General features: G+C 54.3%; 1 long non-coding RNA gene across 1 annotated transcript; it reads right to left on the bottom strand.

Moving 5' to 3' along the window:
• Positions 1-4: 4 nt before the first annotated feature.
• Positions 5-26,726, bottom strand: LOC116285797 (uncharacterized). The gene is made up of 4 exons (XR_012064920.1): positions 26,532-26,726; positions 16,741-16,871; positions 3,782-3,840; positions 5-3,286 (listed from the first exon to the last, which is right to left on the bottom strand). It is a non-coding gene; the product is annotated as an uncharacterized lncRNA (long non-coding RNA).
• Between the last annotated feature and the right edge of the window lie 1,270 nt (positions 26,727-27,996).

Here is a 27,996-nt window from a genome sequence, read left to right as displayed (position 1 = left end):
CACTGAATGTGTTCAGCACGATGGGATACATAAAAAAATCTGAAACTCCTGCCAACTGTTTTACTCTAATTTTTGCTTTACTCTCATTTTGTGTTTTGCTCCTTCTCAACTAAAAGTGATGAGAGAGACCACATGTGAAAAGTTAAGTTTAAAACCACCTTTAGAAAAGAGAAAACCTAACTGAAAGAATTAAAAACGTTTATGCAACAAAACGATTTGGTGTATTGCTACAAATTCAAATGTGTCAAATCCTTTCTCGCCCAGAATTTGGAGGCGTATATACAGTAAAACGCTGAGGGAACAACATGAGCCAGGTGATCACTGAGCTGGTAGGATAGCACTTCACAGTTTAGAAGTAACTTCCACACATTCTCCAGTTCCGAATTTTGTACTTCGGGAGAACTTAACTAGTCCTGTTTATCAAGATGCTGCTCAGATGGTTGGAGAGCCTCGTCAAGTCCGTACAGCCAGCTGGGGCTGCCACCTCAGTTGTGTCAATCTTGCGTTTCTTCTACCAGACCCGGTGTCTCCTCCACACGCGTGCTTTTGTAAGGTACGGTGACCAGCTCTTGATTTTTCTCTGCACTTTGCAAGCCGCTCCTCTCATCTCTGTCTTTGCAGTCAAGCCTGGACCCTTCAGCTTGAGATGGACACTGGCTGCTTTTTTTTTTTTTTTTTTTGACATGGGCTGCTTTCAACAGAAGATGGATGTTTTTAGTTCTGAAACAGCCAGGACGCGTCACGCAAAGTCAGAGCACAAATAGCACACAGCATGCATCGTGGAACCTGGCCTGTTCAGGTCAGATCCAACAGTCTTCTGGAACACTAACGTCAGTGCACTGGCTCAAGGGGCGTCACATTATTTTCACAGAATTGCTCAAATGGTTACGGGCTTCCAAAGACCCTGCAAGATCTACTCAGTTTAACTCACTGAAACTTCCGCTCCTCTTACTTGTGTATTTTAAGGGTTATTATGATGTTCAATTAAAGTAAGATATGTGTGCCTTTCACCTTCCAGTATCGCCCCTCTGCCTGGGCCACTGACTACCCACCCAGCTAACCCTACTCCTCCTGGCCTCAGAAGCCCACCCCAGGCCGTATGAAGTCTCTGCTCTGAGTTCCCGGTGCACCACTTCTTAGAAGTAAGTGCGTAACTGCGTTTTTGGTAGTGTGTTCAGTATCTTCCTCCCTCCACACAGTGAATTCGGGGATCAGGCCTGTGTTGCTCACCTGTATCCCCAGTACTCATCACAGTGCCTGGCTTGTTGCTGGCATTTACTGTGTACTTACCAGAGTCCAACCCTCTCCTTTCACACGGGAGGAAATCAAGGCCCAGACAGGAGGAGGAACTTGCTCCGCACCAGTGATTAGCAGAGCCAGAACGGGAACCGAGCCTCAGGACTAGCGAGTGCTCTTCCCACCGCGGCAGGCCTGCCCCCTCCCGCCAGCCTCCTGCACTCAGTGCACACTTAGCACGCACCTTCCAGGTGGCCAGGTTCAGGTGTGGGTGTTCAGGAGCTGAGGTGGGGGCCCACAGGCCCAGATGAGGACGGAAGGCGCAGACGCTGGTACCGGGTCTGGTTTCACACATTCTTAATCCGGAAACCCGCAGGCCCCGGGTCCACTGGCGCAAGGCGAGGGCGTCCCGGCATCCCCCCACCGCAGGTGACGCCTTGTTGATAAACGTGGAATTCTCAGCAAGTGGGACGGCTGAAGCCGGCGTGGCGCCCGCAGCCCGCAAACTTCCTCCTGGACACGGTGACCCGTTACCTACCTCGTCGCGTCCACGTGGCCTGGAGTGGGAGAGAAGGCGCAGGAGAACTCGGAGACCGAGGCCAGGCCGGCTCGCCTCTCTGTGCCTTCGGGAGGATCCAGACTCCGTAGTAGCGCTGATGACAGCTTCACGCACCTGCCCTCGAGCCCCGCCTGCCGTCAATCAACACCGCGCGGAGGAAGGGGCGGGGCCAGAAGCCGAGCGTGGCCGGGGAGGGGAGCCGAGCGCCGCAGCCGCACTGAGGCCCAGTGGCCGCCAGGGGCGCGCGCGGGCGCGCCGCCTCGGACTTTCGCGCATGCCCAGTAGCATCCGTCCCGCCTGTCCGTTTGGTGGCGGCATCGCGGTCCGGGCAGCTGGTTCCTGGATCAGGGCAACTAGTCTGTCGTGAAGCCTCTCGGTCTGGAGGTCCCTGCACTTTAATTGGCCGACAGGAGTGAGATGGGGCCTATCTGTAGGCCCATTCCCGCCTCAAGCCTGTTTGGCGGGGAGGCGGGAGCCGCGGCGGGTCCGGGCGTCCGGCGTGGCTAGTTGGCCGGAGTCGGCCCCCTGGGCTTCACCTCGGGGGTGGGTCTGGGCTGTGCCCAGCGCCTGCGGCTCCGGAGAGCGCGCTCGGCCCGGAGAAAGAGGCAGGAAAGCACGCCCTCTTTCGACTGCCTGCCATGCGCCGAGGCACCTGGGAAGCCGCGAGACGAAACGAGACCCCGAGGGAAGCCGCCAAGCAAGCCGCCCCCGGGCCCCTCCGCGGGCGGCCGGACCGGGCCCAGAGCCTTCCGAGCGGCTCCGCTGCGGAGCGCCGGCCGGGGCAGCCCGGACCCCCCAGAGCCCCCCAGACCCCCGCAGCGCCTGGCACGCGGGCGCGCGGCTTGAAAGCATGGCTGGCTCAGCGGCTGCCTTCGGACAGCGAAGGACGGTTCAGCAGCTGAATTACAAATCATGCCAAGACTGGGACATGGACTGTGACTTTGAGTGAAGATCACGACAGCTCTTTAAAGAGTGTGATTGGGTTCTGTCTCTCAGAATTAAGAGTGCTCGTACCTCCCACCCAGGAATTTCACTTCTAGGAAGCCGTCCAAAAATACATGTAGTTTCACCGAAGCATTATAGGAGAGGCGGAAAGGTACACGAAGGGAGGTTTTCATGTAGCCGTTAGCAGGAGTGCTCTAGTGCAAGGCATCTGGGGGACCGCCGGTGAAAGCAAATCGGTGTACATAACGTGACCCTAAAAGACTCACACGCACATGTTTGTATGTGCAAAGGGAATTCCTGGAATTCAAAAGCAGCTACAGGGATTCCCTCTGAGAGGAGACTGGACAGGGTGGGAGAGAGGTTTTCCGGTTCCAGTCTATCCTCTTCCATATTGCTTGCATTTCTAAAAACCACAACCATGCATTACCTTTAGTAGCTCTTAAGTCTGGTTTAGTAACAGCACTTGTGGTCTTGGGCATCGGCTGGTGGATGAAGGCACCTAGTCTGCTGTGAAACCTCCGCGTCGAGAGTTGTCCAGCACTTACGCTAACCAGCAGGAGTGGAAAGGGACATTTTTGTAAACAGGGACTAATGACCTCGTTCCTGCTGTAGGGCTGTTTGAGGGTTGGGAAGCAACAATGAATGTTGTTATTAATTTTTCAAAAATTGTAGGGGTTTTAGTATGGAAGGGAAACTCACTTTATCCGAAGCAGCTCTGGAGGGAAAAACCCTGACCAATTCGGAGTTTTAGCTGAAAATAAGGAAAATAAGGAGAAACTTTTCTGGACATTAGGCTGAGGCTGGGATAAGGAAAACAATGTCTGTTGAGGGAACGAATGTGGACTAGACAGCTCATCCAGCCATGAGATCGCATAGTATATGGTATGGTATACAGGGTTATGCACCCTGATGTCAGGCCACCTGGGTTGACTCAAATGCCACTCTGCCAATAAATAGGGCTATGTGACCTTAGGTGAGTTGTCTAACCTCTCTGTGTCTCAGTTTCTTCATGTGCGTGCTGGGGCTAATGATGGTACCTACCTCAGAGAGTTCTTGTAGGATTAAATGAGATGGTGCATGTTAAGCACTTAGCACAGTTCCTGTTAAAAAAAAAACTGTTAGCATTTCTTTGCTATCTCGCATCATGGATTGACACTTAAAAAATTAAGAAGGGAATCAAATCATTCCTACCACTGGAGTGGCTGTTTTATTTTTACACCCTTTAAATATTTATGGGAACAGCCATATTTTGGGTTTTCAGGATTCACGGAGTTAGTAGATTGGTAGAATTGCACTTATACTGGACGGTTTTGCCTACAAAGAAAATTTTGGACCTTTTTTCCCCGATGCTGGCTCAGTGCTGCCCCCGAGTGGTCGGTCCTAGGGATAGCTACTCGGATAAGTTTGCCTCGTGATAGGGGAGCCTGGGTGGGCTGGGGTGCGAGGCAGGCAGGGGTGGCGGGGCTGGTGGCCCAGGGGCGAGCACGTCAGTCCACACATTTGAAAGGGAAGGCATGTTTGTGTGCCCACCAGTGACCCAGTCAAGAGGAAACCAAGTGCCCTTGAACATGGTCTTGCCTCGTGTGCAATTTGCTCAGCACGTCTGACTTTCCCTCTAAATACGCTTCGGCTCATTTCTCGTCTGAAAACAAGGCAGGACATTCCTGAGCTGCCGTGAGGCCCGGCATGCCCTGGGCTCGTCTGCACGGTGGCTGGACGGCCCGGCCACGGGAAGACCGCTGCGCGTCGGCCATGAAGCTCGTGGAAGGGCCGTGTTGTTACTGTCTCCTAAGTAAGGTCTTGGGTAAAACATTTAGGGCCAGGAGACAGTCTGTCCCCTCTGGGAAGGGAAGCCACGACCCCTTCATAGTAACCAGGGCCCTGTGACCTAGCGCGCCCGCCGCCCGGCCCCGCTGCCGCCGGCCCGAGCTGGCCTGCCGCCGCCCGTCTGGTGAGCTGCCCTCGCTGGGCGGCGGCTGGCTCCCCCAGCCTCTCCTCGGCACTAGCTAAAACAACTTCTTTTTGTGGTTCTTGTGATGACTTCACTGCCACTTGTGCTTTGATCTGTGTTCTTAGATCCTGTCAAGAACGAGGAAAGGAATCCATAGATTAAACAAGAAGTGGAGTGTTTCAGGTTGCATTCTTTTTTTTCTGGTGAAAAGTTATTTGAGATGATTTAAAGTCAGCATTTGCACTTGGGTTTTTGAGACTAAAAAGTTTATGGGTCAAAGATTTCAGACCTAAATTTTTTTTTTAAACTTGGGAAAATGAGAAGCTCCTGTGAATAAGGCCGTCAAGGAAGTTGTGAGGTGTGGGCAAAGGCCCAGAAGCCACTGCCACGAAGGGTGAGATTGAATCAGTGTTAACGCTCGGGGACAGAAAGCTGCTCACCTGTTTGGGCCCCAGATATCTTCCCACCGCTGTCTTCATAAGGGCTGCAGTTCCTTGCTTTGTGTTTAAGTGTAAAAGTCGCCCCGGGAAGGCTGACACCCGGATGCCTCACAGCAAATGAGACGGACCCCCAGATTCTCCTCTGGAGAGTCTCTCAGAGGCTGGGGTTTCGCCTTCTCCACAAGAGAGTCAGCCCCTTGGGAGGGCAGAGCCCGCTGGGCAAGAGGGGTCTACCTCTGCCTCAGCTGACGTGTGACCGTCACTAAGTCCCTTGACCCCTCTGGCCTCCCATCCCCATGCCTCCTGGCAGGAAGGTCTTCCCAGGGCGCCCTGGCCCTTGCACCACAGCCAAGGCCAGCTCCCTCCCAGGACCCCGGGGACAGCTCCCAGCCCAGGAAGGAGTCACCTTCCAGCCCTCAGGCGCACCTCAGCTCCCAGCTCCACTTACTCTCAAGCAAAGCCTTCCTTCTGTTTACTCAGTGAAGATTCTTTTAAGACGGGCTAAGCACACGGTTTACTCTGCTAACAAGCCCTGCCGTTTACTGTGAGGACCTGTGTTGACTTATTCTCGAGTCTCCATTGACATTCACTGGGAAACGGTAACGCAAACATGAGGAGACATCCTGGGAGCCTCAGGCCCGAGGACGTGCTCTGCAAGGGCCGTCCGGCTGCTTCGGTGACAATCAGAGGTAGAAATAGCAGCCCCGTGCCGCCCGTGGGAGCTGAACCATCTCCGCTTCGGTTTTTAGATTTGGTATCTGAACACTTTTGCTAAAGGTCTCTAGAAAGCTTGCTGCGTTCACTCTGGATGAGACTCCGTCCGTGCCAGCCTCCTTCCAGGCACAGAGTCCTGGGCCACCTAGGGACCTTGGCACAGCCACCAAGTATCGGGCTAGGGGTTCAAGTACACCCTGGCCCCTAGGTGGCCCTGTGATCTTGGGACAGCTGCGTCCTCTCTCTGGCTCTCCGTTTTCTTATCCACAAGGCGAGGGAAAGTGGTCCATCCTGGCTCCTCTCCCCAGCCAGACTCAGCCCCAGGCCCGAACACAGACCTTAAGAGCCCTCAAAAATGTTTATTGAATAAATAGGTGAATAAGACACGCCAGCTGATCCCTCTGGCCTTAATTCTGGTGCCCGAATCCTCCCCAAGGACCGGCTTGGCCTTGAGTCATTGTCTGACCAGATCTGCTAACGGGGTCGCTGCAGACAGCCGCAGACCACGGAGGTCTGGGTCAGCTGGTGCGGCCGCCAAGGGGCGTGACTGGCCTCCGCCCCCCGCCCCCACGCCCATCCAAGCTGCCGCTGGCAGAGGAAACGTCTTTTCGGGTGAGGGGACTGCATATTTGGTTTGTCTTTGTTGCTTGGAAACTGTTGACATCCTGAGACGTTCTGTTGCCTTCGCTGGGTGATGAAAAATTGATGACTCTTTTCTGTCAACAGACTTGCAGCCTGTTCACCTTGGCTGGGAAGGGGTGGGAAGCCTGCTCCTTGCTCGGCTGCTGTTTGCTCTCTTTGAAGCTGTTGGGTTTCTTTCCTCTGAGGCTGGGCAGGTGGAGCGCGCGGCCTGTGCGAGGCGGCCTGTGCGAGGCGGCCAGGCACCGTGGACAGGGCTGCCCCGACTTCCCTCAAGGCTCCTGGTTCCGGCAAGTGCCTTCGTGCAGCGGCTCGTGGCACCTCTGCCTTCCGTGGCACCTCTGCCTTCCGCGGCACCCCCTGTCGCACCCAGCCCGGACCCGCCTCGCCCCCGGGGACAGCCTGCGATGCACAGCTGCTGCCGTTTCCAGTCCGCTGGGTCTGCCGTCTCCTCCGGGCAGTGCAGGAGCCTTGCTGCCCGCCCTGAGGGCCGGCAGCCCACCTCCAGGGACAGGCGCAGGACGTCAGACTTAGGAGGGATCCCAGAGAGCGTCTGTGGGAGAGGAACCTCGGAGTGGCAAGGTGGCCATCCGACTCTGGACCTAAGCCCTGTCACCCCTGTGCCCCATCAGGCTAAGGCACCCACCCCCTCTCCAGCTTGCCAGGGGGAGGGTCTGCCTTCCAAAGGCCTCCTGGGCTCTGACGGCCTCAGCTTTCTGCCCCTCTGTCCCACAGCCGGGGACGGCAGAACCCGGGATCTGGCTTCTGGGCACTGTCTTCGGGGCCCTGCCCCTGGGGCTCTCTCAGGCCTCAGCTCTCCTTCTGTTCCAGCTGCAAGTCCAGAGATGCCCCCGGGCCAGCAGCTGGACCCGAGTCTCAGGATGGCGCAGAGTCCTTGCCCTCGGCTGAGGCCGTGCCCCGGGGGATGGATTCCTCATCACGAGCCACGTGACCTCAGGCTAACCTTTGCCCATGGCCGTTTGGACCAGTGCCACTCTTGGTGTGGTCCCTGGACTGTGCTGGCTCCCGGACAGTTGGCACCTGGAGGCAGGCACAGGGAGCACTTACTGAGGACGTAGGGGAAGCATGTAGAAGCTTTTACAGCAATTTGACGTTGCCGTGTCATTCAAGCGGCATTTCATTTTTAAACTAATTCATTTTTATTGCATTTTCACAAAGTATTGGTCCATGAAAGATTGGAGGTTGGGAATAAAACCCCAAAATGACAGCTTAGTCCTCCAAGGATGACGTCTCAGGAAGCACTGCTCTGGCCAGCTGTCCAGCCCGCGCTGGGCTGCTCCCCAAGGGCTGCGGTCCTGTGAAGTTCCCTGTTGGGGCAGCAGGGGGCGACAGAGACACAGCTAAGCGTCCGTCCCCAAGCAAGGCCCGTTGGTTCTCCAGGCATCCTCCACTTGCCGGCTTCTGGGGGCTGGGACACACGGGAAAGGAAGTCCTTCTTCCTTCTGCTCGGCTCAGCTGAGAGAAGTGTCACCAGGGAGAAGGGCCGCGTGCGGACGGCAGGCAGGCGAGGACCCGGGCAGGGGCTTTCTTCCTGGGGAGGTGTCACCCTGACTTGGGCGTGGGGCTCAGCGCTCTGAGCCTGGGCTGGAATCGTGCTTCCTCCCCTCAGCTGCTGTGAGACCTTGGGAAAGCCACTCAGTCTCTTGGAAAGTCAGCTTCTCCAAGTGTCAAGGGGCCACGTTCACGGTACCTACCCCACAGGGCTCTTGGGGGGCTAGGGGAGAGATCCCACAGAAAGCACCTAGCAGAGCGCCTGGTGCTCACTATCACGGCAGTCCCGTCACGCCTCGCTCCCTCCCCGTCCCAGATGGGCAGCCAGGCCCCTTTCCACCAGTCACTCTGCACCCTGCGACCTGGTGAGACTGGGCTCAGCCCCCACCTCCTCCAGGAAGTCTGCTGAGATGGAGGCAAACCCCAGGAGTCTTCCCACATTTTTGTAATTGCTATTTTTTTCCTAATTTCTTCCTGCTCCGCATCTCCACAGCCATGCAGACTCTGCACATTTGATAACATATAAGGCGTCCTGCCACTGGAAGGCACTGTGACACAGTGGTTGCGAGCCTGGAACCTGGAGCCATGCTGCCTGGGTTGGAATCCTGGCTCCATGTCTTGCCAGCTACGTGACTTTGGGCAACTTGCTTGACTCCTCTGAGCCTGGGTTTCTTTATTCCACCCAAGTATTACTGTGGTTGTTGAGTGAGGTAATGTAAGTGAAGGCCAGGTGGCCAGTAAGCAGCAGCAGGGGAGGAAACTGAGGCTCAGGAGCTCAGGTTCTGGGGACTGGCCACGGACCAGACCCCAGACGTCCCTAGCAGCGAGGTGGGCACTCTGGTCTCCAGCTGGCAGATGAGGAACTGAGACTCAGCTGACTCATGTCTGCAGGGCCACGAAGATCTGGAGCTGGGCTGCTGACCTCTGGCGCCTGACACCACGCCCAGAGTTCCTCCATCTGATTTGTGACAGGAGGGTGGGACAATGCCAGGTTTTCTAGGCCCCAGCAATACGTATCACACTTCTCTCTCTGAGTTGCCCCAAACCTAGATGACTTCCAAGAAGACAGGGCTGTTAGTGAGAGGCTGGGGCTCCTGTTTGGGGAACCCCGAGTCTGTTCACAGGCAGCCCCTTGGCATTGAGCGGTCCTGCAGAAGAGAGTGTGGTCAGCAGCGGGGCGCCTGGCCTCCCTGGGAACAGACCAGGGCTCTGCCTGCCCCTGGGCGAAGCTCCGCGGGCGACACCAGGGCAGGACGCGCTGCGCATCTTCCTCCCGAGGGCCGAGGGCTGGCCGGGTCTCGGGAAATCAGTCAGCACGGGCCTTGTGAGCGCTGATTCGGAGCTGGAGGACTTGGATTGGAAAGCCTGCTCAGCTCCTTCGAGTTATGTGATCCTGGGTGAGTCGCTTAGCCTCCTGGTGCCTCAGTGGCCTCATAAAAAAAAACAGATGCCCGTCTCACGGGCTGTCGGGGAATGAACGTGAGGAGGCAGGGATGTTTCTTAGTATGGCGCCTGGCACCTCGCGGATGCTCTGTGGGTGGCAGCTGTCACTGTTACTGAGAGGCGTGATCTGCAGGGTAGTCCCAGAGAGGTGAGGCCCTGCCCTCTGAGGGCTGGGGCCCTGGGCTGCCTGGCTCCCTGCTGCGGCCCTTGGGCGCTCACCCTCTGGGACACGGACCTGCCCCTTCCCGCCCGCGCCGTGAGGACACTGCTTGCTGCCATCGGGCTTGCCCAGGGACAGCGGGGGGCGGGGGGGAGACGAAGGGCGTGTGGTCCCTGCCCTGCTGTGCATTCGCTGTAAGTCCCTTGCCCTCTCTGGGCCTCCCTTTCTCCATGCACAGCTGGAGGCCCTGCAGGAGATGAGCATCGGGGTTCCTCTTTGTCTGCCATCAGCCATCTAGGACGTGTCCCCATCCTGCAGACACATTCACGTTTCAGCAGGCCCTTTACTGCGAAACCCAAAGTGTGGCCCGAGGTAGGGGACGGGGGGGGGGCTCCAGCTGAGGCCCATGGAGGAGATGGCTGGTGGCGATTTTCCTCAGCCAAGAGGCGACCCTGGCCTTCCTCATGTCCCGCTGGCCTCTCCTCTGTCCCTCTACCCACGTGGTGCCCAGCCAGGGCTCAGGGCCCCCACGCTGTCTCCCCTGCCCAGCGTGGTCTGCCCTTAGAGGCGGGTCCCAAGACCAGTTTGCTGTCAGGGGCGGATGCCTGGGGGCCTGGTGCCATTCGACTTGGGCAGGAACACGTTTTTAACCCAGAGAAGTTAAACCCTGTGCCTGGAATCCTAGCAAGAGCCTCTGAGGCCGGAAGGACGCTGCCTCCCTTCAAATGACCGCAGCCTCCACTTCCCGGCCTCGGCCATAGGGAGAGCTGCTGGGACCACGGTTCCAAGCCCACGGCACACAGCGATCAAAGGACGAGAGGGGAACTGGATTCCGTCACAGTGAAAACCTTTTGCGCTTCAGTGGACATCATCAAGACAGTGGAAAGACAGCCCACAGAATGGGAGGAAATTGCAAATTACACGTCTGAGAAGGAACTCGTATCCAGAATATACAGAGAACCCTTACCACACACCACCCGAAAGGCAAATGACCCAGCTTAAAAGTAAGCGGAAGACTTGAACAGACACGTCTCCAGGGAAGATGTGTAAACGGCCAATGAGCAGTGGCAAGACGCGCCACACCTTCGGTCACCAGGAAGACGCGACTCAGAGCCCTCACGCGGTGCCACCTCACTCCCACTCGGACCACTGCTCTCAAAAAGACAGGGACAAGCGCTGACGCACATGTGGGGAAGCTGGGACCCCCGCTCTTTGCTGCTGGGGTCTTAAATAAGACAGCGACTCCCTCAAAAAGTCAGGCATCAAGTGCCTGGACGACCCAGCAGCTTCCAGGTGGACACACGAGAGAGCGAACCGAACACACGCGATGCGGGCGGGGGCGGCCCCAGGCACACGGGCGCCAGAGATGCCGCGCACAGCACGGCAGCGGAGGAAGCACGGCTGCCTGCTGTCCAGGGGAGCTGTCGGGAGAGTCAGCCCCAAGGGTTCTCGTCACAGGAAGACCTTTTCCCCTTTCTTTAATTTTGTGCCCGGATGAGATGACGGATGGCCCCTGAACGCATCGCGGCCAGCCTTTCACGACGCGCGTGAGTCACGTCATCGCGCTGCACACCCTCGCTCACGCGGTGCGGCGTGTCGATTCCATCTCAGCAAAACTGGGAGAGGAACACGTATACGTGAGTGTTCGTAGCAGTGCTGCTCATCATAGCGAAAAGAGGAAGCAACTCAACGGACGAGTCGATGAACTGTGGGAGATCCAGCTAATGAAATACTGTTCAGCCATGGAAAGGAACGCGGTACCGACTCAGCGGCGGCCTTACTGAACCTGGAAAACACTACTTTAAGCGAAAGACCCACACGTGGTGTGATACTGTTTACAAGAAAGGCCCAGACTAGGCAGACGCCGGGCTGGAAGGCAGGCGAGCGGCTGCTGGGGAGGGAGGCTGGGGAGCGACAACTAACTGCACAAGGCCTCAGTGTTGGGGTGATGAAGGTGTTCTGGAACCAGTGGTTGATGGTTGCCCACTTTATCGATATGCTAAAATAATGATTTATACTATTTAAGGGTCATTTCTCCATGAAGGTGGGGATTTTCCAAGGGCCACCGAAAACATAAGGGGGCATTTCTGGTGGTCCCAGTGCTGAGGGGAGCACTGCTGGCACTGGGAGGGGGGTCGAGCCCGGCATGCGGGCATTGTGCAATGCTGGGGACCAGCTCACGATGAAGAACTGCCTTGCCCTCCACGTGCCTCTCAGGACCCTGATGTAGGTGATCATCTGAGCTCCAAACCAAACTCTACGTAATAAACACCAAGTATATTTGCAAGGGTTTAACACGCACTGAGCGTCTCAGGAACACGGCCACTGTGTGAGCTGGAGGGGCTGTGCAGCGTCTCCTGCTTAACGCCAGCGATCTGTTCTTGCAGATGAGATGTCCTATGTGCAGATGCTTCTGGGAACACCCTTCTTGTCCCTTCCTCTGTATTTCCTTTAGTTTTGAAGAGGAAACACTGTATTGCTGTCACCCCCAATCCCTTAACCAATTTGCCAGCTCTCACTAAAACACAGTAAAATGTCTACATGTGCAACAAACGGCCATGTTAGGTTGTAAGATGCTTAAAGCTCTGCTTCTGGTCACCCCACAACCAGCAGGGACGTTGACGAGCAGTGTGCCCTCTGCACACAGGAGTCTGCCCCAGTGCCAGCGACGGCCAGGAGGCACCACATGCTTCACCATGACTTTCGTATTTTTCAAAACACAACTGGATTCAGACCATCCACTAACTGTACTTGGAATGTATCTTGATTCTTTCCCTGCAACCTGTTTCATTAAAAATGTATTACATTTTGGAGACATACACATACTTTTCTGTCTTCCCATGTAAACATCAGCCCAGAAGCACTCCACCGGGGACACACATGTTGTATAAGGGAGCGCTCTATGGGAAGAAGGCTAACTGGGGACGCGGTGTGCAGGGCAGACCCGGCTTGATCTTCCCTGGGCAACAGAGGGAGTGGGACTCTCTGGTGGGAGCTCGAAGGACCCTGGAGAATGTCTCTCCTCCTTCAGTCCACAAAGAAGAGGCCAAGGAACCTGGAGACTTGTCTAGGATTGCAAGGAGCCCGTGGCAGAATTTGGCTGGGAGCCTAGACTCCTGGCACCCGGGCAGTGGGTCTGGGTTCTGCACCAGGACGTCTGGCTTGGAGTGGCCTGTGGAGGTACAGGCTGCTCGACAGGTTTGGGGGATCAGTTACTTTGCCTTTGAACAAGGAGCCTCCAAACACCAAGTAAGGGATGCCCAAGCCAGCCCTGCCGCTGGACGTAGGGGTCCGCGTGCTGTGGGTGAGTACACGCCTGGCTATAGGCAGCCTTGAGCATGGGGATGAGCGCACGTGATCGGACGGTCGAGTCAGGGGTGGGGCGGCCGGGCAGAGAGGCTGGGCCTGGGGTCAGAAAAGCCCGCTGGAGCAGGTGTTGCTGGAGATGGGGAGGTGGAGGCAGCCCCCACTGCAGCCGCGCAGATGCATCCTGACTGGGGGGGTCCCAGCCTGCATTCCCGAAACCTCACTGAGGGTCCTTGGGTCACCAGGACACGCCTCCTTGTCCTCCATGAGCAGCAGCCTCAGTAATATTTCGTCTCACGCATTTCAGTGTTTAGAAGTTCTGCCAGCTTCCGTGCTGACTGGCTCTTCTTCCCCTCCCCACTCTCGGGACCAGCCCCCGCCCCGGGTCCAGGCCCTCCCACCCCGGAGGAAACAAACGAGGCTCCTCGGCTCCACACCGGCCCGGCCCCGCAGGGCGAAGGCCACGTGTGTCCTCAGCAGACCCAGGGGTCCACCTGGGACGGAGCCCGTCCTGCAGGAGGCACTGGAGTGCACTTTCTGGGGGACGCAGAGCGGCCTCCACGGCCCTGTCGGGGTTCTGGAGGCCCCAGTTCTGTTCTGTGGGCCTTCTCTCTCCTCCTTTCAGCTCCAGTGGGCCTGGCATGGCATCATCTGCGGCTTGGAGTCAGATCCCAAACAAGCCGCCTTTCTCGGGGAGACAAACACCCCGGAACCCGCTAATCTCTCTCCCCAGGGCGTCGTGTTGCTGGCTCTCTGCAATCTTCACCTCTCCTGGCAGGCCAGGACAAAGCGTCCAGGGGAAACCGGATCTGAGTGCGGCCTGGGTGGCTCCCCTCCCGGAGCAGAAGCACCCCCCAGCCTGCAGCCCCACCAGGGAGGCTCACAAGTGCTCCAGGCTCTGCTTCCCCTCCTGGCCCGGCCCCAGGGCTGGGCTCTGGGCGCTCGGCTTCAGCGAAGGGTCTCCAGCTCACGTCCCTCTGCGTGGAGGTGGATGTGTGGGGAAGAGGAAAGAGCTGGGCGTTGAGGCCCTGGGTTTGCTTTCTCGCTCCACTGTCGCTGCCCCGGCTGGTTCAGTTGTGGTGAAGCTGGCTGTGTGACCTCGGGCCTCAGTGTGCTGATCTGTAAGCTGGGCCAAGTGGCCCTGCTGCCTGACAAAGCCGCAGTGAGCACCAAGCCAGAGGCGGCGGGGAAGCGCCTTGTGAACTCCAGCGAGCCGTTCAGCTGCCCCTTGTTAGCAGTCCTGACTCACAGGAAAGTCACTCCCCTCTCTGGGCCTCCAACTCCTGATGTGTAAAGTGAAGGGGGTGGAAGATGGACCTCAGGGAGTGTTTTTCCAGTGGACAGTGTGCTGTGATGTGATTTTTATGTCAATTTTATTAAGCTGTACCCTAAGGAAGCTGTCACTTCTATGTAATAAGACATGCCCATCCGTTCAAGGAACACAGTCCAATGAGTTTTGACAGGTGCACACGTCACAATCCAGACCCATTTCACTCTCCCCAGAAAGTGCCCGCGTGTCCCTCTCACAGTCACCTGCTTTCTCTTCTTATGGCTGGAACGTCATACCGTGGAATCCCACAGGTAAATTCTTTCCTCTAGAAACCTGCGTGTCTGGGAGATTCACGCGTGGCGTCCGGTGTATCAGCGGCCTGTGCCTCCATGAAACGGAGGAGTTTCTGCTCAGGCACGCACCACGGTCTGTCCGTCTGCTCACCTGCTGCGGGACGTCTGGGCTGCTTTGGGCTACAGTGAATGAGGCTCCTGTGCACATCTGTGCACGAGTTCTGGTGTGAACATCAGGTTTCACTTCTCTGGGGCGAGTCCCAGGGAGGGCACTGCTGAGTCTTACCCTAAACACAGTTGGCTCCTGAACAGTGTGAGGGTTTGGGGCGCCAGCCCACGGCATAGCCAAGCACGTAACTTGCAGTCAGCCCTTCGTATCCACGATTCCTCTGCATCTGCAGATTCAACAAACTAGATCGTGGGTCGTGTAGTCCTGTCATATTTACTATGGAAAAAAGAATCCATGGATAAGTGGGCCCCCCACCTGCCGCTCAGATCAAATCTGTGTTGTTCGAAGGTCGACTGTGTGTGTTTGACTTTGGAAGACACCGCTGAGCTGCTCCCCAAGGCTGCTGACCCAGTCTACGTTCCCCCGGGAGCACACGAGGTCCCAGGTGCCACTGTCTCGTTGCACTTGCTGTTGCCTGTCTGGCTTCCTTCCTCCTGCTGGTCTCTGTGCCCTACCGTCCCCAGAGCCCCAGGGCGTGCCGATCCGCGCCCCTGCCCTCTCTGCCCTGCTTCCCAGGCCCAGCGCAGGCCAGCAGCCTGGTGGAGGGGTGGGGGTTGGTGGCTTCTGGGGAGACAGGGAGACTTTCAGGCTTAGCCTGTTTTGCAGACCTGGCCTGAGATGGAATTTCAAATGCAGCCTTTCAACTCAGCAAAGCGGATGGATGAGGGCCTTTTTAGAATCACTGGCTCCCACGGGCCAAGAATTTTGTTTTGCTCATGTTAAGGCTCCTTCCTATTCACTGAGGTCTCTGCTCAAATGTCACCTCAGAAAGGCCTTTCCTGGCCGCTGGGGGTGGGGCAGACCCGGCTTTGTGGGGCCTGAAGCTTATCTTTGTTTTTTTCTTGAATTTTCCCAGAGTTCATTTTTAAGCTTCGTTTTCTTTTTTACATGCATATATTCCTTTTCATATTCTTCTTCACTATAGGGTAATACAGGACATTGAATGTAGTTCCCTGTGCTATACAGCAGAAGCAAGCAGGGCTCCAGGCCGGAGGACGGAGCAGGTCGTGTCCTCCGACGGGGCAGCAGGGAGGGAACGGGAGCCTGTCCCCCTCCCAGGCAGCACAGCCCCGCCCAGGTCATCCTGAACTAGGCGAGCCTGGAATGAATCCGTGTTTGTTGTTAAACAAAGGTCCAGGACAGAGCCTCAGAGACGTGAGCTTTGAGCTGCTTCAGGATTTGATTTGGTTTAAAGGGAACAGGGAGAGTACCAGGAGCCCAGAAACACTTCCTGCCCCAGATGCCAGAAATCCACCCCCTCTCCGGCCGAGAGCTTGGGGGAGCAGCCACACCGCCTGGGTTACAGCTTCCTCCTTCCCTCCCGGGGACTTGGGCACAAACCACTCACTTCACAGGTTGACATGAGGATTAGTTAAAGTCATGGCATGTAAAGCCACTAATGCCTGTGAATCCTCTCTCCTGTCTGACTTTTAGACATGGAAGCAACCTAACACACACACACACACACACACACACACACACACACACACACACACACACACACACACACACACACACACAGAGGAGTATGACTCAGCTATAAAAAAGAATGAAATCATGCCATTTGTAGCAACATGGATGGACCTAGAAATTTTCATATTAAGTGAAGTAAGTCAGACAGAGAAAGACAAACATACGATGTCACTTATATGTGGAATCTAAACAATAATGCAAATGAGCTTATTTACAAAACAGAAAGAGACTCACAGACATAGAAAAGAAACTTATGGCTACTGGGGGAGTGGGGTGGGGGTGTTAAATAGGGAGTCTGGGATTGGCAGATACAAACTACTGTGTACAAAATAGATAAACAAGGTCCCACCGTATAGCATAAGGAACTCTATTCAATATCTTATAACAGCCTATAATGAAAAAGAATATGAAAAAGAATAAATGTGTGTGTGTATAACTTGAATTACTGCGTTGTACACCAGAAACCAGAAATTGTAAGTCAACTCTACTTCAATTAAAAAGGAAAGATCTTGGACTGTTTGGATAACATCAGCCTGGTAACCCTTCACTGCCCCTGCTCAAAACACTCACCTCTGTCCCAAGCTCTGTGTCGGACGTCACCTTCACCCTGGGGTCGTCGTTTTGTTTGCTGCAGCCGTTGATGGGGCTCCTGTTACGTGCCAGACACCTCACATCCATCATCTCTCTTCTTCACCATGACTCTGCAAGTAAAGTTTATTATTCCCACTTTGTTGATGGAGAGACTGAGGCCCCACGATAATCAGCAGTGCAGCTGAGATGAGGAGCCCAGCTCTTGCTCTGTGTCCCAGATCTCTTCTCTCTTGTCTTTCTCCTTGCTGTCTACTCCAAGCCCAGAAAGCTACACAGTTTGACTTTTAAGTTATCTATTATCTATTGAGCCGCGACTCTGTGGGGCAGGGTCCCAGCCCAGGACCCAGAGGAGGGCCAGCCTCATCCTTGCCTTCGAGGAGCTCAGAAAGTAGCTGGGGGAGCAGAGGAGCAGTAAGGAACTCCTTTTTGTAAAAGTTTTGGGGATTGAACCCAGGATTTCATGCATGCTAAGCACGCATCCTACCACTGAGCTACGCTGCCCCTCCCAACCTGCCCCAGTAGTAGGGGACTCTAAAAGCCTCCGCAGGTACAGGTTAGCACCCTGGGGGCACCTGCTTCTGCTGGGAAGGCAGCGAGTCTGGGCAGGTAAGCAGTCAACACCGGCTCCATCCACACACCGCTGGCGGTGGTGTGTGGTGTGTGTGCCCACAGGTGTGACACAGTCGTGGCATGGGGCAGTGAGACGCTACTACTGCCTTAACTTACGGCGTGGGTTATACAGTGTCCCCAGTGGCACTGCGTCCTAATTTCCACTTCAAACTAAGCACTTTGAATTTCCCTCTAACATGAGAGCTTTGATACAGGCACAGGTCGACGGACTGGATGGAGTCTGTTGATAGCAGCTTGGATTTTGTTTTAGCCAATATGCAAAATGTTCACCATGGACGTTTTTACTTCTGATACTAATTTAAGAAGCAGACTTTGAAAAATACATATACTTTAAAATTTTCATTATGGAGTTTTGAAAACATGCGCAAAAACAAAGAGACTGGCACCGTGAATCCTCCCCCTCCACATGTCCAGATCCCAGCTTCCTTGGTTTGTCAACAGACTCTTGACGGGCCAGACAAGTCAGAACTTCGCGAAACATTTAATGCGATGCGCTCAGTGAGAAGCTACTGAAGACACGTCTCTGCCGATGCAACTCTGAGCGTGCACGAGGAGGATTCCAGCTCTTGGGCTGCAGGGGGTCTGGGCAGGGAGACGCCCCCAGCCCGTCTCTCGCAGACCTAACATCCTGCGGTTCTCTTATCTGTAGAGAGAAAAAGCCCGTTTGTAGCTTTCCTCCTCTGGTTTCAAATGTGGTGGCAAAGACTCAGGAACGTGTTTGGAGCTCGGAGCCCTGGGAGCTTCCCTTAGAAAACAAGGCCTCCGTGTCTTCTGCTTTGACTCCCGGGACATTTTTCATGAATTGCCCTCAAACCCGAATTGGCTCCATGCTAGCTCACAGCAGCTGCAGGATTTGGGGAGGAGGGGGGAAAGCCCAAAGCTGGGGGCGGGAAAATAAGCCCTAGCTCTGTCCATCAGCTGTGTGGTCTTGAGAGAGTTGCCCTCCCTCTCTGGGCCTCCACGGCCCAGTCTTCCAACAGGCTTTCTCCCGGGTCCTCTCTCCTGCCTCCACAACTCTGAGCGACTGTGGTCCTCGGCCAAGTGCAAGGGTAACGTGGTAGACGCGCACACCTATCCATTTATTCTTGCAGAAATGATGCCGGAGGCCTTGGATGGCCTTTGGAAAGGTGCACAGTGTTTTCCAGGTTTATCAGATGCTGTGCCGTTACCAAGAGTGATCCAGATGTCAGCTGAAGGCACTTAAGATCCAGATCAGAATGTCTTCAATTCCAATTCTGAAGCCCCTTCCACGTCTGCGAAGAATTCCACGGATCCCCAAGGGACCCCAGGCTCTTAAGGTGCAGATCCAAGAACCCCTCTTTCACGCCACATGCCCCATCGCTCCATCGCCACACCCCAGAGATGCACAGCTCCAAGCTCCGTGAGCGTGGCAGCCTTCACACCCGCCTGCGGACTATCCCCCAGCACGTGAGTTAGAATCATGCGTGGTCTTTCTGACATTAAAATGCTGACTCACCTCCTCACCCCCAACTGCCCGACCTCCCTACTTACTCGCTCCTTGCTCTCTTTCCCTCTTTCCTTTTCTGATGCTCCTCGCATCTGTCCCCTGGACGTCCGAATTCTTTTCCTTCTCTTTTGCAGAGTGGTTCCAGCACTCAGCTGCTCCGGACTCCAAGTGCACACACCAAACCTGTCAGGGTGCTTGCCAGGCAGAAAGACTTCCACTGAACAGGACCAACTTTCTCCAGAAAGGAAGTGTCGTCATAAAGAATTTTTAAAGGTTTTAGGAGGCTGCAGCCCCATGCCACTTGGGCGGAACTGGGGTGACCATGCTACGTGCTTCCAGTCCCCCATCCGCAGGCTCGCCCTGCGCCGCCTCCCAGGCAGCCCCACCCCGGAGAAGCTTGGCCAGCATCTGACATGGCTCCTGCCTCCCTGGCTGTGTCCAACCGTGTGCTCACGGCTGTCCTTCCCCTGCGAGCCAGGCTCCTTTTCCTCCTCCTCTGCGGGTTTTCTGGACCAGATGTGTGGGAAGCAGAGGAGGATGCGGGAGTTCAGCCGTGAGTGTCGCTCACGGGGATCCTCCTGGGGTGGGTCTGCGTGGGGGTCCTCCCCGGGGAGCAGCTCTCCCACGATGAGCCCCGCCAGTCCGGAGGTCTTCAGGCCCACCAATGGCTATCCCGATGAGCCGGCTGCAGGCACGAGGAGGGAGGGAGGAGGGAAAGAGCCAGGGAAGTGGCGCGTCTGACAAGGCCGGGGAGGGCAGCGGCGGCGCCCCGTGAGAAGCGGCCCGTCCCCTCCGCCCAGGCCCCCCGGCGGCGCCGGCCACCTGAGAAGCTGGAACGAACGGGCAGCGAGCTCCTGCTCGGAGTGGGAAATGACTTGCTTTGCTTCCCACGGAGAAGAGAGCTTGGTCTTGTGCCTTGAGGTGGGCTGGGGAGTCGCAGGAGAAAACAAAGTGTGGGGAGAGGGGTCTGCGGGCGTGTCGGCACCTGGCAAATTCCCCACACGGGTTCTCGAGCGAGTCTTGAGGGTGGATGCTCGCCGGCTGATCCCCTTTCAGGTAGATCAATGCAGGTGGGAAGGGGCTGAGTTAAAGGAGAGCTCACTCCAGGCAGAGGGAGCAGGTCACGGGACCAAGCCAGGTGATGGAGCAGCTGGCCTGGCGGGTGAACGTGGACAGTTCCGTGAGGCTGGACTGGAAGCGCTGGCGAGGTGAAAGATGAAGCCTTCGTGAGATCTGCTGAGGCATCTGGGTTTCATTCTGTAAGCCACAGTCCTTGGCGGGGTTTAGGCAGGCAAATGACAATGTCAGGTGTGCTCTTAGAAGGATGCCTTTGGGTGCCGGCTGGCTGCCCGGGGCCAATGTGGAGTAAGGGGTCCAGTTAGGCGTCGGTGGCATCATCCAAGCAACAACGGTGGCAGAGCATCGTTGGGGTGGTGGACGGGAGCGAATAGATTCTACGTGTCAAAGAGAACCTGTATGTAGCGTGCAGGGAGCAGGTGTGAGAGGTGATGTTATGCATCTAGCCCATTTTATCTGCTGCGTGATACTCCGCTGGGTGGGTCAGCCACATCTTTAGGTCTCCATCTTGCTAATGACGGTCATTTCCACTTACTCACTGTTACGAACGGCACAGCAACAGACAGCTTAGTACCTGCCTCCCTGTGCACCCGCGACTCTCCCTAGAGTGGTTCCTTAGTGGCTGCACTGTGTGGTGCGGGCTGACCCTCTCCCGACCTGCTGGCCATTCTCAAACGCCCCCACGCAGTGGCCGTCACCGACACCCCCCGTCCGCGAGTACAGCTGTTCCTTCCCCCGCTGCTTAGAATCTGTTACCAGACTCGGCAGATTCTGCCAGTCTGACCAGTGTGACATGGACGCCCCTCTTCTGCAGTCTGGTTCCCTGGTTACTGTGAGATTAAGCCTGTTTCTTCATGGTTACTCACTGCCCTGTTTTCTTCTTCGTGAATTTCCTCTTCATGTGCTTGGCCCACTTCAGGTGGGTTTTTTTCTTACTGATTTATTGGAGTTCTTTATATATTCTGGATACTAATTTTTTGATGTTTAAAGTATTTTTTCTCAATCTGACTACTCTTTTCCATTTCATTTGTAAGAGTCTTTGCTAGGCAGAAGTTTTAAATTTCAATCTATTCTGAGGTGACAAAATTTTCCTTTATAGTTTGTAGTTAATACAGCTTGATAAAATTTTTTCTATACTGATGCTATAAAATACTCGTCTGTATTTCTGTTTTTTTCTGAAAATTAGAAAATGATTTTCACATTTAGATTTTGATCTCCTTGGATTGTGTGTGTGAGTCAGTGTGAGGAAAAGGCTTAATTTTACTTTTTTTCTACACAGCTAGCCAACTTTCCCAGTACCATTTATAGAATGATTCGTCTATTCATTTATTATTTATATTCATTATTTTTAGAATAATGCATTACACTGATTTGTAATTCTCTCTCTGCTACGTATAAGCTGTGTTTATGGATTTATTTCTGGGCTTTATATTCTATTCCGTGGTTTATTTAACTATTCCTGGAGCAAAACCACCCTGTTTTTAATTACAACAGCTTTGTAACGATTCCTTATACCCATCGATGCAAATCTCCCACTTTTGTTCTTTCATTTCAAGATTTCCTTGGCTCTTCTCGGCTCTTTCCTTCCTCATTAACTTTAAGATCATCTTATCGAGTCCTGTGAAAAAGCCCTGTGGGATTTCAGCGGGAGCGGCATCGAATCCACAGGCAGAATTTGGGGAGAGTCGTTATTTTTAAGACGTGGAGTCCTGCCGTCTATGGATGTAAGATGCCCTTTATGCCCTTCACAACTGCTTCACACTCGTCACCGTCACTCTAGGGCTGTCCGGGCCGGGACTCCCAGGGAAAGGGCACCGTTGCAGAGACAGGGGCTAGAAGACGGGCATTTACGAGGCGTTGGTGCCTTCCAGGCTTCTGAATCTAAAGCCGGCTCTTTCCCTACTTGGATTTTCTCGCAGCCCGCCCGCTCTGTTGGGCCCTCCAGCTGCAGCGTCGATGGCGTGCTGACCTCTTGCCTCCAGCTGGCTCTGGTCTACTCCACGAGACTCTTGCCTGTTTGGTCCTGTTCCCCAGAGAGCAGATGCCACCCCCCTCAGCCCCGCCGCCGGCCCTGGACAGAGCCTGCTCCTCACTCTCCACTCTGCTGCCCGGCGGCTCACTGGGCCTTGCCTGTAGGTCTTCCAGGGACATGTGAGCCTGTGTGACTCCCGCAGTCCTGGGAGCCCCTCGAGTCCTCTGACTGGTCCTCGTCGAGCACCTCTCACTGGGTCTGAGGGGAAGGGGAAGCACCTGCCTCCACGCCCATCTCCAAAGACACCCGCTTTCTTCCAGGCCTCTCCACCTGGGCCCTGGTAGCAGCCCCACCCGGGGCCGGCACCCGCGAGCTGCCTGCACAGAGCCGGGCTCGCCCGCGGGTGCCGTGCTGTGGCGTCCTGTTTGGGTGAAGCCTTTGGCACCAGCATCTGCTCGTGGTCTCTGGACCCTAACTGTTCTGCTAAGCACTCCTTTACTTTCTCCCCCAACAAACAACAAGCGTTTATTGAGCCCCTACTATGTGCACAGGCGCTGCTCTGGGACAACTCCCCCCAAATCATCCACTTACTTTTCACAAGCGCCTTTCACTTGTCTGTTACACAACAGAAGCTCCATTTAGCACTTTGTTTTAAAGGACCCCAGGTGACCAGAATTGGATTGATCAAAACACTTGCTTCCTGACACACCCTCCTCTCTGGCCCATGCACAACGCCTTTCTCTCCCCTCTCCTCCTCCCCTCTGTCCTCTCTTCCTTTCTTCTCCTTCTTCCACTTTCTTTCCTTTAATGTAAAAAGCACCTGTGACCCCACCAGCCAACCACAGGCAGGACCTTGGTAACAGCCCACGTCAAGCTCTGCTCCCTAATCCAGGTAACCGTCACCCTGAGCTCTGTGCTACCTGCTCTCTTGCTGGCTGGCATATTTGGTTGTCTTTTATTTGATTTGTTTTCCCAAAAAGCCTATTTTAAAAGTTACCATAAGATCCAGCAATCCCACTCCTGGGCATATATCCAGAGGGAACTCTAATTTGAAAAGACACATGCACCCCAATGCTCACAGCAGCACTATTTACAGCAGCCAAGACATGGGAACAACCTGAATGTCCATCGACAGATGACTGGACAAAGAAGCTGTGGTATGTTTATACAGTGGAATACTACTCAGCCGTAAAAAAGAATAAAGTCGTGCTATCTGCAGCAACATGAATGGACCTGGAGATGGTCATGCTAGGTAAGTCAAGACAGAAAGACAAATATCATGCTATCACTTATGTGTGGGATCTAAAAAAAATGACACAAATGAACTTATTTACAAGACAGAAAGAGACTCACAGACATAGAAGACAAACTTATGGTCATCAAAGGGAATGTCGGGGGAGGGATAAATTAGGAGTTTGGGTTTAGTGGATTCAAACTATTACGTATAAAATAGGAAAACAACAAGGTCCTAATGTACAGCACAGGGAACTACATTCAGTATCTTGTAATAACCTATAGTGAAGAAGAATATGAAAATGAACGTATATATGTATGAATGACTGAATCACTATGCTGTACCCCAGAAACACAACACTGTAACTAAACTATACTTCAATTTTAAAAAAAGCTTATTTTATATTTTAGTCCTTTTAACTTTATGAAGAGGACATTATGCTGTGTGTCATCTTTGGAAATTTCTATTTCTTTCTTTTCTTAATACTATCATGATTAAGTTACATCTACATTATTGTGGTCACTGTGATTAATTTGATTTTTAATATGGTTATATATATGTGAAGTTTACCATTTAAAGTGTACAGGTTCAGTGGCACTTAAGTACATTCACAGTGCTGGGCAACCATCACCACCATCCAAATCCAGAGCCTTCGCAAGCTGAGATGCCAGTTAGTTTGCTTTGACTCCGCTGCGGGAGCACGGCCCCGTCACCCTTTCATTCCTGTGCTGATGGACAGCAGGGGGCCCCACCAGGGTTCCCTGTTGTCAGCGGTGCTGCTGTGATGGCTCCTGCAGGGTCTACTGACGAACACGTGTTCACTGCTGAGTGCTAAGTATGTGAACGTTCAGCTTTAGGAGATAAAGTCAAGGGTTCTGCAGAGCGGTTGTGCCAGCCTTCACTCCCCTGAACTGTGCAAGAGACGCCACGGAGCCACGTCCTCACCAATACCTGGGGGCCTGAGACTTTGACAAACGGATGTACGGAAGCTGTGAAAACCAACTGTTGCTACGTTACAAGTCGGGGAGGAGAGCTTGCTGGGCCCTGCCCTTGGGGTCTCCTTGAACTCTCAACTTTCCAGACGCTTTTACAGACTTTATTCTTTTTTTTAAGAAGTTTTTTTGTTGAAGTGTAGTTGATTTGCAATGTTAGTTTCAGGTGCACAGCAAAATGATTCAGTTATACCTTTACATACATGTACATTTTCTTTATTTTTATTTTTCTATAATTTTTAATTTTTTAATTCTATTCTGTATTTTAATTTTATACAGATACATAAATTTATTAAAAATTCTATATTTTAATTTTATTTATTCTAGAGACTTTATTCTTGCAGAGAACCCCAAAATGACTTTTACTGCCACTGACCTTTCCTCCCACAATTATAAAAATCATACATATAATTTGTAGAAAACTTGAAAAGTGCAACAGAAGTCACTTTTGATCTCATAACTGTTTTTAATTCTGGTGTGTATAATCTTCACTGCACAAAATTAAAAATCATACTGTTTGTACTGTTTTGGAAGCTTGTCTTCTCTGCTTAATAGGCAAATAATATTTCTGCTTACTATACCTCAATAAATACTTCTCAGTGTTATTGAATATTATTCTACAAGATAATTTTTAGCAACTGCACATAACCTCATCATTTGAATGCACCATAACCCAACCAACTGTTGGACTTTAAAAAGGTTTGTACACAACGTATCAACACCTAGCCTCGTCTGTAAGTCGCTGCACGTGTTCATAATTATTTCTTAGTCGAAATACCTAGAAGTGGAATTGCTGAGGACTGTAAATTTTGAAAAGAAGTCTTCCTACCGAACCGACCTTGTTTATCATATAGCCGTTAGTCAGGGTGCATGTCTACATTAGTCAGAAACATGGGTGTCAGCAAGCAGCGCTCCGGCTAACACGAGGCGGTGGTGTGTCGGTCCTGCACTGTGCAAGAATGTTCCGGCGCGAAGCAGAGAAAACAAGCCTTCAAGTTCACCCGGGGAGACAGCTCCCACTAGACTTCCTGAAATCCTGGCAACAGCCTGGAGGTGCCAGGCCACACGTGTGGGTCCCTGGCAGCGTGGAACCCCATGTTCAGAAGCCTTCGCTAAGATGCTTCCCGAGCCCCCTTTTCTCATAAAAACAAGACAAGGGTGTTCTGAACGCTGGCGCATAGGGCCCTTGTCAGGTACCGTGGAAAGGCGGTGAGTTGCTTTAAGTGAGTTCCATGCGAGATGGGCGCGGTCCCAGGAAGGCCTCACCAGCCGGCGAGCAGAGGGCTCCGCTGGGGGAGCAGGGTGATCACCTATCCTTGACACCCGTGTGGCCATCCTGGTCCCAGACTCCACCCTGCTGAATCCTCACGGCCTGAGAAGCCAGCAGGACACGATGTACCATCTCACTCAACAAATGAGACTGGGAACCAGAGGTTCGTGATGTCTCTGAGGTGACACAGGGGGTCAAGTCAAAGACAGCTTTGGACACAGTCCTAGTGCTTTCTCCTGTCCCGTGATATCCTGTGGGACAGACTGGCTGCCAAGTCCTAGACCAGGCTCTGGCGTCGGCCCACGGACTCCAGAGCTGGGGGAAGAGGGGCTGAAAGTGCCCCGCAGCCTTTTGGAAGAAGGGACTCAGGTCTTTGGACACCTAGCGCCAGTGACCTAGGGAAGGACCCCACTGGCTCTTGGGGGACATTATCCCAAGGAAGGGGTCTGGTGACAAGTTACTCACTGTGTGGCCTTAGGCAAGTGCGTCCCTCCCAGGCCCTCGGTCTCCCGTTCTGGGAAATGGGTGCCAGATCAGCAGGGTTCTGAAGGCTCCTCTGGGGCAGAACCCCTCAGGCTGCGCTCCGCCAGGAGGCCCACCCTGCGTCGTGGGGGCCCTGCGGGGGCTCCACGCAGGCCTCTCACTGCCGCGTCTGAGGCCTGCGACGTGGTCCTGCAGCCCCAGGGCTCCCATCTGCGGAGACGGCCCAGGGGCCTGCCCTGCCTGCCGGGTGGGGGGCCTGGCCCAGGCGCCCTTCCCCCCACGGCCCCGCACCACCCGGCGTGGGATCCACCTCCGGCCTCGTTCTGCGCCCGCGGGTTTCACAGAGCAGCAGAGCCGGGGGAGCTTTGGTTCAAACCAAGCTCGAGCTGCGAGAGAGAACAGCTGGGCCTGGGGCCTTGCTCGGCGCTCCCCGCCTCCTGCGGCCTCCCGCCCGCCGCCTGCAGCTGGTGACCCGCGGGCCTCGGACGGGCCCCTTGTCTGCTAGTAACAGGGCTCCACTAAACTGGCCAGTGCAGGGCTGCCGGCTTTCACAAAGGCCTGAAGCCAGCAGGGTCCAGCCCCTCCCCACCTCCCCACCTCCCTCCCTCCCTGTCTCTGGCTCCCTCTGACTTTATTTCTCTCACATTTAGGCCGTCTGATCCTGCAAGCACCTGGCCCTGGCCATTCGACGCACTGAATGTGGTGGTTGCTGACAGACCAAATCCGCTCTCTGGGATGTGTCTTCGACTCTGCCTGCCCTCCAGGTCCACATTCTGGACGAGAGACGGTCGGCAGTGCTCAGAGTATCGCATGTTCTCGGCATGCTGCTGGTCGGCTCCGCCCAGCCTGTCCTGTGAGAAAGCAGAAGGGAGTGTGCACGAGGAAGAAACAGGCTCACAGGCATAGAAGACAGACCTACGGTGACCAAAGAGGAAAGGGAGGCAGGGAGGGACGAGCTGGGGGATTAACAGACCCAGACTACTGCACAGAAAGCAGAGAAGCAACAGGGTTTACTGTGCAACCCGGGGATCTATGTTCCATGTCTTGCAATAACCTATAATGGAAAACCATCTGAAAAAATACACATGTGTAACTGAATCACCTTGCTGTACACCTGAAACACAACACTGCAAATCAACTGTCCTTCAGTTAAAAAACAGAGTGATGACGCTATAGGTGTAACCCTGAATTCTCTCCAATTTGTACAACTAAATAAACCATTCCCAAACTTTGACACCGTATGGTCAGTAACAAATCGTCTGCTCCATGCTTCACAGCCGATCACTGCCTGCTGGAGGGTCAGTGCCCCTCACCCCTGAACTCTCCTTTCAGGGAGCTGAAGTCTGAGTACAAACTGAGGGATGGGAGGATGGGTCCCGGCGTCGGCCTCTAAGTACTAAAACTTTGTGCATTTTAAATTGCACGTGGATGGCGTGTGCGTGTGCGCACGTGTGCATTCTGAGACGGCCTGGAAGAGTTGGTAAATCCTCCCCCCCGACCTCTGGCCACTTCGCTGGTGCAGCTGGGGGGCAGGTGCTGCAACTTCAGAGCAGAGGGAACCAATCACAGTGTTTTTCCCCTCCGTCTTCTCCTTCCAGAAAACTTGCCTCTAATCTGCTTTGTGATTGCCCTGCTTATCGCTGCACACAAGCTGGGGCTGTTCCTCTCTGGTTTCTCCTTTCAGCAAGTCTCCCTCCCCACCTTCTTTCATTTTCATTGCCTGGTATTTAGCCCCAGACGGTTAAGAAAATCTGCGCTGAGTACAGCCACCCAAGCCCGACCCCTTGTTTCGGGTTGATCTTGGTGTGCGGGCGGCATCCTCCCAGTCCTTTGCAGCATTAACAGGCTGGATGATTGTCTCCAGGTCTGCAGAGCAGATCCTGTGTCTGAAAGTTTGAGCTGAAGGGTCCCAGGAAGGCCTCTGCCCGTCCCCGTCCCAGCCTTCCACTCTCTTTTTCAGAGACTGAGATTCGCATTCATTCATTCATTCAACAAACACTTATAGAGTACCTGCAGCAGGTCAGATCTGTGGTTGGTGAATGAAAGGATCCATGGCCCCTGCTGCCTCTTTCTAGTTGTAAAAGCCTGCAGAGCAGGCTGCCCGTGCCC

The sequence above is a fragment of the Vicugna pacos genome, chromosome 27 (genome assembly GCF_048564905.1).
Source record: "Vicugna pacos chromosome 27, VicPac4, whole genome shotgun sequence".
Lineage (NCBI taxonomy): Eukaryota > Metazoa > Chordata > Mammalia > Artiodactyla > Camelidae > Vicugna > Vicugna pacos.
Note: the sequence above shows the minus strand (reverse complement) of the source record. Positions and strands in the feature narration are given on the sequence as shown.